This window comes from Cynara cardunculus, assembly GCF_001531365.2.
Source record: "Cynara cardunculus var. scolymus isolate 2C chromosome LG 3, CcrdV1, whole genome shotgun sequence".
Taxonomy (NCBI): Eukaryota; Viridiplantae; Streptophyta; class Magnoliopsida; order Asterales; family Asteraceae; genus Cynara; species Cynara cardunculus.
Window position 1 is genome coordinate 18,042,704 of NC_037530.1, and position 11,623 is coordinate 18,054,326.

Sequence of the window (11,623 nt, forward strand, 5' to 3'; positions counted from 1 at the left end):
TATTATTCAACAATAGGTTGGATTGCTAAAGGAGCCTCAAAGAGCAATTCAGCAACTGATAGAGGTTAAAAAAACTGAAGGAGTTTCAGCGACTGAAGGATCAGTATTTGAAGTAGACGGGTTAAGTGACCCATAGGAAGGGAAGCAATCCCTAAAGAGGATTCAGCTTCATTAATAGTCACATCTGGAACGATAAATTGATCGTTGTCAGCTTCTAGAGAGTCAGCGTTTGGTTGATTGCTGAAGGAAGCTTCAGGTTGTCCATAGTGAGATATCATCCAATTATCTAACTCTTCATTATCTTCAAAGATGGGTTTAGAGTTATCTTATTGAGACTCATCAAAAGTTACATGAATAGATTCTTCTATTGTCTGTCGTCTTTTATTGAATACTCTGAAGGCTTTGGATAATGAAGAATATCCAAGAAAGATTTCTTCATCAGCTTTTGGATCGAACTTTTCAAGTAGGTCCCTATTGTTAAGAACGTAACAAGTTTAACCCAATATATGAAGAAAGTTGAGAGAAGGCTTTCTGCTATGGAAGAGTACATAAGTTGTCTTTTTGAATCTCTTGACAATCATCGACTGATTCTGAGTAAAACAAGAAGTATTGACAACTTCATCCTAGAATTAAGTAGGGAGACGAGATTCACTAAGCATTGATCGAGTATCTTCAATGATTTTCCGATTTCTTCTTTCAGCGACCCCTTTCTGTTGTGGAGTTCTCGTTGTTGAGAAGTTGTGTGAAATTTCTTTGTTCACAAAGAGGTCATCAATGGTATTGTTTTTAAATTCAGTTCCATGATCACTCTGATAGACCGTACTTTGATGTTGTTCAGTATTTCTATGCATTTGACAAAGGAAATGATTTCTTCAGGTGCATCGCTCTTAGATCTAAGATAGAAGACCTAAGTGTACCTGGAATACTCATCAACAGTGACAAGTGTATATTTCTTTTCAGCTATATATTACACGTTGACTGGACCAAATAATTCCATGTGCAATTGTTGAGCAAAGAGATTCCTTTGCAAAGGAGTGCTGAGGAAGGCCAGTGACAAGATCTTTTCGAGACAGCTCATTCAGCGTCTTGAAGTTGAGATGACAGAGTCGTTTGTGCCATATCCAGTTGTTATTTGAAGAGGCTTTAGAGAGAAAACAGCTATTCTCAGTTAAGGGAGAATCCATGTTGATGACACACACATTCTCTAGACGAGAACCTATAAGAGCAAGCTTGTCATATTTTTCATAGACATAACATGAGTTCTTAAGAAATTTCACTGTGAAATATTTATCACACAGCTGACAGATGCTAAGAAGATTGTGCTTCAGTTCTTCAACATATGCAACATGTTGGAAAGTGGTTGACCATTGGCTAGTATACTAAAGCCCTTAGTATATCCTTTTTTATTTCCTCCAAAGGTCACGGAAGGGCCTCTCTCATCCGTGTAGTCAGTGAGCAGAGATTTGTCTCCAGTCATATGTCATGTGCATTCCCTATCAAGATACCAAATGCCTTTGACTTCTTGAGTAGGGGTTGATGACGAGGGATCATTGGAGAATTATGTCTCCGATGGTTCATCTTTGATATCCTTTCCCATGAGACAGAGGTAGGTCGTATCTTCCTCGTCAGAGGATGATTATTTAGAAGAATTAGCCCAGTGATGTTCTTCAGCAACAAGACCTTTGCCTTTACGCTGAAGATTCTTCATCTTCTTGTACTTCTCCTTCAGGTTTACGTATTTATCATCTTTAGATCTGAAAGAGGATGGGGGCTTGGAATATGGCATCACATTCTTCTTGGACCTGAATTCACTAGCAAAGTGACCTTTGCGTTGTCACTTGTAGCAGATCGTTGAAGCCTTGTCAATAGGGTTTGACTTTGGCTTTTCAGTTAAGGTCAACGAGGGAGATTTGCGATAATTACTTTTTATGCCGAACCACCTAAATGAGTTAGTAAGAAGGGCCAATGACTCATCAAAATCTGAAAGATCAACGTCTGATAAGCCCTCAAAGTTAGAAGGATCTAACTCAGTGATAGATACAGAAGAAATAAAAAGAATATAAGAAACATAATGGTCAACTGAAGGGCTACAAAAGATCAAAGCTAACGGAGAGATTTTCATTTCCCTAGAGACTTTAAGAAGATTTTTCTTCAGCTGACGGGATTTCTCATGATTAAGCAATATCCTATAAAGGGTACTAAGAGAGAGGGAGGACATGTCCTTGGACATCTTGAGACACATGGTATAATGATCTCATGATTCCGGCAAACATTCAAAGAATTTTGTAAGTGTCTCTAAGTTGGAATATTCTCTTCTAACTGTCCTCAAATTGATAAGAAGACAATTAAAACGTTGATATACTTCAGACAAAGTTTCAGTCTTTCCAAAAAGAAAGATTTCATATTGTCTTACTAGATTAATCTTCCTCGATTCTTGTACTTTAGAAGTACCTTCATACTAAACACATAAAGTGTCCCATATGGTTTTTGAGATTTTAAGCTTCATCACTGAGTGATATCCTCGTCAGGAAGAGACATGGCTATTATAGACCTCGCACGAGTGTCTAAAGCCACCTTCATCTTGTCTTCATCACTCCATTGGTGAGGGAGCTTTGTAATTTGCCATTCAGGAATTGCGGCAGTCGTAGTAGTTGCAGGAACTACTGGAGAGATAGCAGATGGAACATAAGGTCCATTATCTATATAGTATGGGATCTCAGGATCCACACCTTCCAAGAATAGAGACATCTGATTCTTTTAGAGACTGAAGTTGTCGATGAAACGGGGAGATTTGGCAAGAGAGCCATTATCGTGAAAGTGGGTGCTAGTGTTTTGCGAAGACATTTTAACAGGAATAAATTGTCTAAAGAATAAAAGATGATAGAACACCAATAAAAACAACAATACAACACAAAAAGCAAACGTTGCTCTGATACCACTTGTTGGTCCTAGCCGGATCTACAAGAGTTATAAGTAATCAGTTTGTAAAAGGGAGGATTAATACAAACACAAAAACTTTCGCTTTTAAAAATTATATATTGATAAAGAAGATGAATAGAATTTTTACAGATTGTTTGCGGAAAAAAATAATGTAAAGAACCTATCTAAACAAACTAAGATACACACAATTACAAATAGCAAAGAGAAAAGTTTTGATACGAGAATTTGAGATAAGAATAAAAGTGTTATTCACTTGTTCAAAGTGGCTCTTGCTCTTAGACAAAGAGTAGTGAGAGAAGTAACTTCTTGGGTAAGTTCTTAGTGATAAAGAACTTAGTTTTGAAGCATCACTGTACACTACAAAATCTTCAAACCCATCTGGTAGGGAAAATATCGGAGCACTGCATAGATGGTTCTTCAACAACTACAAAGCTTTACCCTGGTCTTCTCCCTATTTGTACTTAAAACTTAACCTTGTTAACTTGGTCAAATGTGTAGTAATACATGAGAAGTCTTATATAATATTCCAATAATACCCCGCCAAAACCAAGAAACTACGAATCTCGATGGAGGTTCTAGGTACTTCTCATTTCTTAAAGCTTCAATCTTTCCAGGATCTACTTTTAACCCTGCCTCAGAAACAACATGAACCAAGAACTAGACTTCCCTCAACCAAAACTCGCACTTGGATAACTTGGCATACAATTTCTATTTCTTCAAAAGTTCGAGAATTAAACGAAGATGTTCAGTATGCTCCGTTTCGGATCTTGAGTATATAAGAATATCATCAATAGATACAATAACAAATTTATCAAGATATTTATTACGTACCCGGTTCATTAAATCCATAAACGCCGCTAGACTATTTTTTAGACCGAACGGCATGACCAAAAACTCTTGATGTCCGTATCTGGTTCGGAACGCTGTGTTGGCAATATCTTTGTCCCTGACTTTCAGCTGGTGATACCCTGACCATAAATCGATATTGGAGAAATAATATGCTCCAACTAATTGATCAAACAAATCATCGATTCTTGGTAAAGGATATTTATTATTTATCCTCAGCTTATTCAGTTCCTGATAATTAATGCACATCCTCATTGTCCCATCTTTCTTTTTTAACAAACAACACTGAAGCACCCCCAAGGAGAAGTACTTTTTTCTAATGAAGCCCTTATCAAGCTATTCTTTCAATTGGGTCAATAACTCTTTTAATTATGAAGGTTCCACACAATATGGAGCTATAGCCACTAGTGTTGCCCAAGCGTCAAATCAATTATGAGTTCTACGGATCGATTAGGTGGTAAACTAGTCAGATTTTCTGTAATATACGTCAGGATATTCATAGACAACAAGAATGAACTCTTGTTTCCCTTTTCTTTCTTTGAATCAACCACATAAGAAAGAAAAACTTGACACCATCTCTGAACACATTTTCTGGCTTTCATGACAGATATCAGACTGTTATGATGATCCCGCCAATCACCATAAATCACAATCGGCCCTTGTCCCAGTAAATCAATATTGATCATCATTTTGTTGCATACAATATTAGCCTGATTTTCTGCTAACCAATCCTTGTCCACCACAACATCAAACTCTCTCATTGGTATTGAAAATAAACGAATTGGTAACCCACATTCTTCAATCTCAATTTGATAATTATCAAAAACACTGGTAACAGGTATTTGATTATTATCAACAGTATCAACTACTAAAGTATAGTCAAGAGGCACATAATTCACATATAGACACCTAGCAAATAGAGGTGATACAAATGAATTATTAGCACCAAAATCAAATAGCACCTTGGCATATACGGAGTTGATAGGAAAGATACATGTTACCACATTAGGGGTTTCCTCTACCTCTCCTTTTGTCATCTGAAAAGATCGACCCATCGCCCTTTCCAATTCACCTATTTGAATGTTGACTTCCCCACACATACTTGGAGTATTTCCATCCAAAGTCAATCTTAGATCTTTTAACTGGGGACAATTTGGTCTGATATGAGTGGGGTAATTAATGAAAACATCTTTAAGGAATCCGACAATTTCTAGACAAGTGTCCCTGATCCCCACATCTATAACACTTCCTTTGTTCGAAATTACAATCACCTTGTTGGACACAGTGACATTTCTTGCATGGTTTTCACCAGATTGTTGGGCAAGATGATTCTCTGTCTTTACAAATTATGGACTTTTGTATTTAGTCGAAGATCCTTCCCATTTTCTCTTTTCAACCACCTTCTCCTCCCCCAACTTGTTATTGTTTCTTTCCATTGTATCTGCAGCATCTATTGCCAGTAGAAATGTAGAGGGATTCATAGCAATTACGAACTCTTGTATTGAAGGCTTTAACCCCCAAATGTACCTTTCAACTTTACGAGATTTTGAAGAAATGTAATGTTCTACAAATCAGGAGTTTTTGATAAATTTCTCAGTGTACTCCCCTTACAGTCTAATTACCTTATTCTAACTTTAAAAACTCTTCTTCTAATTTGTCTGATGGCCACTTTCGGACAGAACTGCTCCCTGAATCGGTCAACAAATTCCATCTAGGACATTGTTTGCAAAACATCGGGTCTTGCTTATGATTCAATGTCCCACCAGTACAGAGCATTTGACTTCAGCATTGATACATTAAATCTGACTCTATCTTAGTAAGAACACTTACTGGTATTAAATACATATTTTATCTCTCTTAACTATCACATTGCTTTCACCGGGTCTCTTTCTCCAGAGAATGTTGGGGTTTGCAAGTTAAAAACATATTGATGTCTCCCCCTCTGGTGTTTGTAGATTGAATATGTGGATTTATTTCGACCCTTTCTATCTCTACCCTGGTCGGTACTCCCAGAATGGATGTCATAGTATTTCTCAGCTTATTCATTTCCTCTACTAATATGTCCCGAGTAACATACTTAGGATGTTGTACTGGTTCTTGATTCACATTTTTCTGAATTTATTCACCCTGGTCTGGATGAATTTCAGGTTGATTGTTATTTCCTCTTCCACGACCCCTTCCACGGCCTCCACCCCGACCTCTCCCTCTGACTCTGCCCACTGGTAGATTGGTAGGATTGTTTTCAGGTGAACTCTCCCTTTCATCCGATCTGGTAAGGGTGATCCTTTCAGATCTTTGTGAATGACTTCCCATCTGTAAAATTTAATATTCATATTTTCAAATATAATAAGGTATCCAAGTACAAATATGTATCTGTAAATTCATAACTGAATTGGCCAGTTATAATTTGAATTTACCTTACACATCATTCTCTTAACCCATCATATTTATTCCAAAGGTTCTACATATGTCAAGGACCCTTAATATGTAAATAATACAATTTAAGTCTAGGCATCATACTGGATATCCAAATCCCTTAAATTCAGGCTCTGATACCAAATATGTAACACCCCAAGATCACATTTGCATATAAACATATATTTCCATATATCAAGAAATATAATTTACACATTCGGTCCCAATATCATACATTCGCTATATTACAAAATAGCTAACAACTTTTTCAAAACAACACTATCCAACACATGAATACATAACAAGTATTCAGATACAAAAGAAGAATATGATACCCATTAACCCATCCAAGCATAATATATTACTTCACGATTTCCCCTTTCCCTTGTCTTTTGGTTGTGCTCGACCTGTAATGCACATTTTTAAAACAGAAAATGAGGGTTAGTCCTTGAGGTCTAGTGAGAAATCCGTTAGATGCTATTACAGGTTGAATAATCACCAAATCTCGTTTATGAACTCATATTTGTAAATTAATATATATATATATGATTTTACTATAATGAATCTTCTTTATCGCATCAAAATAATCAAATTACTTAATAAACAAGTCTTGAGTAAACTTGTCATATCATATAACTCCTCACATAATATGATGAGATAATCTCATTTCCTTCCAACACACTGGTGCGAGGACCACAACTCAATCCATCACATTGATGCGATAAACTCATTCCATGTATCATGTACGTGTGATAACTACTTTTTTTTTTGTATCAATAGGATGCGATAAATCTAAGTTATCGCATCACACAGATGCGACAACTCTGAGTCCTCGCGTCATAAGGATGCGATAACATTGAATACTTTGATCAAAAACCCAGATTTTATAACTCATTGATTATGTCACCCTTATCCTGGTATACATCTCTCCTTGATATGTCACCCTTATACCAATATATGTCTATCCTTGATGTGTCACCCTTATAACCAAAATACACATTTTCTTGATATGTCACCCTTATTTCAACACATGACATAACATAACCAAAAACTCATGTTTATGCTAATTATAGCATTCAAAATAGTTTATATCAACAATTCACATACAAAACCATATGGTTCTACCTCTAATTTCCAAATAAGGAAAGTTGGTAAAATTAAACTCACCTTATGTAATTTACGTAGATAAAGATAAAATATCAACAATTTCCACGTAAAAATCATAGAGTCAATTTTGTTCTTTCCTCCCTATGTTTCTGTTTGTTCGAGCTCCATAACAAAACACACACACACCCCAAATTTCTTATCAACTTGATCAAAACCCTTATGAGATAATTTAAAATATCTCATAATATAGCAATATTAAACAAGTAAAGTGGTGGGTGTTTTAAAACAGTTTAAACACATATATCTAATTAACCCCTCAACTTATCACCTTTAAAAACAATCCCGAGATTTATAATCAAAAAACCTAGTTAATACAAACAGCTTTTTAGCCGATCAAATGAGAAGAAAATGTAATCCCACATCTTAATTCTAATATTTACACTTAGGTCCCTGGACATAAAATCAAATTTCAACTTTACCCTCCAACAATATTTATTTATCTAAAATCGAAATTTGGGTTATTATAACAATGGAGGAACGAATCGATAATTCATGCGACCATATACATTACACTAGGTTAGTCCCTGATTGCTTACTCTTTTATTCTTGCCTTTTGTTTTTTAATATATCAGCTTTTAAAAATAATTATAATATTTACATAATATTTATTGTTTGATTTTAAAAATGAACTCATATAAAATAACTTATTAGTATATTTTAACATTTTTATCTATACTATCCTTTAAATGAGATTTGTTAAAAGTCTTAAAAATAATTTTTAATGCATAAAATACTATATATTTATGCACAAAGTCTTAAAAATAATTCATAATAAATTAAGTACTACTACTATATGCATTCAGTATTAAAATCTTTTGATCTACAATTAAAATAACATATAGTACAAGTCACCAATGCATATTATTAATTTTTCTTTTCATGTTCCCAATATATTTTTGACATATTTCATTCATGTCTTCACTCTCTCATACCTCTATGTCTTCTCCTCATCCCCCAATGTGAGATTCAAACTGATATTCACCATAAGTTATTAAAAGTTCTCTCATTCATCTCATTCAATTGCTCTAGAACTTTCGGTCTCGCACTCGATCTCTTGATTCTTTTCTTTTGGTGTAAATCGAACACCTTTGTGGAGTCGTTTATATATGTTGGATTTTAAATATATTGGATTTTAAACTGTTATACCATTTTTTTCATCGATAGACTGTAATTGGAACTATAACTCTTATTTATTCAAATTGTATTAATATGTAAAGATTAAGTGTAATTTATATCATCATTAAATCTTTTCTAATAAAACTAATAAAAATCAAAACCATTAAAATTCACGACTCCCGTTATATTACACAAATGGGTACACAAGTAGTTATTTTATAAACTTAGAAAATTCTAATCGTAAAACAAAAAGGGTGGAATGGTCAAAGTAATGATGGTTTTGACCAAAATGAAATTGCTTTTCTTACAAGTAACTCTGTCAGTGATGGTGAGGAATGAGAGCTTGTAGGCAAATATTTTTCCATAGCATCCAAAGAAAATATTCATTATAAATAAATATATTTAATAAAATATTATCCCCAAAGCAATAAAACTTGTAATCAAATAATCTAATCTTGGTATTAAAAAAATATTATTATCTATACTATATTATAAAGCATTTGATAAAAACTCGTAAAAATCATTTTTTATGCATGAAATACGATATACTGATGCATGAAGTACTGTATACTGATGCATATTACTTAAAATTCAAGATAACAAGTAAATTATACATAAGTACTGTAATAACCAAAAAAAAGAGGAAATAAATTAATTGTAATTTAATGGCAGAAAACTCAATGGTCATAAAACCTACGACCATTAATTACGGCTTATCATTTCATATTTCATGAAACCGCCGATGACCAAGTATATATATGGGGAGGTCTTCAAGCATAGAGATGACAAAATTCTCGGGGAACGAAACTCGTATAAGAGAGGTGAAAGATGAAGATGATTTGGTGAAGCGCAACAAGTTTGATGCTTTTTTTTGGAGAACATGAGGAACTTCGAGGAACGGTTTGGAGTTATGACATGTATGGTGAGTTACACGTGATTTATTTTTAAAATGGTTGCATGCCTTATTATCCACAAGTTGTTTGAAGTTTCTCGAGATTTTTGATATGCTATATATGCGTGAAAAGTTCGATATTTTTGTAATATGTGTTTTGTGTATTTGTGTGTTAATGGGGATGTACTACAATATGAATTTGTAAAGACGAGCATGCTTTGTGAGCTTGTCTAAGGCATAAGTGCGGACATGATGTGTGAGTTCGCCAGGTAATGCTGTGTGAGGTAGACATCTCCCATGACGCCGTTACTTTGTGTTGTAGACACGCATTATAATATCTTTATTTTGTGAAAAGTATTATTCTCATCAAGGCATGCTAAATTTATAAAGCTTCGTGAAAATTGTTTATTGTAAAAGTTGTTCTTCGTGCATGAAAATCGTGGATTCACTGCGCCTAAGGCTCACCCAAAACTCTTTTAAACTTTTTCACCCAGGAAGCTATTAGACTGGAAAGAAAAGTTGGATAAAGAGAGATATAAGGATTAACATCAAAGAAGGACATGTGCAGATCAAGGCATTGTTATATAGAACAAAGTATGTTCGTCAAGATTGTAATATTAAATGGTAATATAATTTATAAGATTAGAAATTTTATTTCCGCTGCAATGTAAGTGTTTGATCTTGGGATACTAGTTTTGTTTTATTTCAGTATTCGAAATTTTTGGGATGTTACAAGTACAACTTATTAAAGCTACATGTTTGAATTCGTGTAACTAACTTCGGATAAACATAATCAAATAAAAAATAAACATCTCATTTTAAAATATAAAAAATATAAAATATAATTAGGATAATCAATATCTTTTAACAGAATACTTAATTATTAACTTTATGAAAATTATATTATTAAATCAAAAATAAATTACTTTCTTATTAACCCTAAATTAAATTATAATTAAAAAAATTTGAATTAAAGAAATTACACAACAAGACAAGATTTTTTAAATAGTTAATTTGATACTAATATCGATATGTTTTTTTTTAAATTTAAGATATCTTCAAATTTATATTTTATTCAAAAATAAAAACATTACCGTTTTTCTCAAACTCACATAAAACCGTATTATAACATCGACAGGAGGACAGAATAAAACGAAATAATAAAATCGAGATGTATCTCGTTGCATTGCACGAGTACCTTTCTAGTGTTAATAAAATGGCAAAAACAAGTTTATTGAAATCTAAAATGAGATGATGGAATTTATTAGAAAATAACATCGACCAGCAAAAAAGGTTCTGATAAAAACTATCATCGTAAACCTTTTAAGCATCTCTAACGGTATGCTATATTTTTTTACATTTGGAGATTTCTTCATTCTCTGTTTTAGAGAGGTTGATTTAGCTGTTAGAGCAAACTTTTCTTAAATCTCTAAAATTTCTAAAATAACATAGATATTGAAGATGCTCTTATTCAAGGCTTTAATTTAATGAGTTAAAAGAGATGTGTTAAAACACAGTACATGAACAAGTTATTATATGAACTTTTGTCGAAGATGTTTTAAGTTTCTTTTATTTTATTATTATTTAATGATATTCAGATTTGATAAAATTAAACTTTCTTTAAATTATATATGATTAAACATTATTGAATTTCATATGATACTTTTTTCATCCACAAAAATTGTAATATTTAGCCTCATACATAGTTTAAATATTTGTTAGATTATTTACTAATTATCTTAAATGCATTTTAGTAAAACAACAATCTTGAATTTATAATCATATTGTCAAAGTAAAACAAAAATCACAAGAAAATTCAACATTTATCCCATAGAAATATATTGCAATAGTACAAATACCTTTGAAATCTAATTAATAGGAGCATCAACAATGCTTGTTATATTTTATTTTAGCATAATTTTATCTTTTAGATGTTTTGCTAAAAACATTCTAATTAATAGACACGTGATATAAATTTATACACATATGAAAATTAACATCACTACTTAAGAGCACAGAAGCAAACAGCCGGTAAAGAAAGAAATTGATGCAATTGGGGTTCAATTCTATATAACACTTTTGTTTTATGCTTCATATAGTTTCATATTGTTGAGGAATGATTGGATCGATATGGAGGGCGTAAGGCCATCTGATTTACCAATAATGGTCCATTATTGAGGCTGTGAAAATAGAGTAAGACATCAAAGAGTTTAATGCATGTTTAATTGCTGAAATTGATGTTAAAAA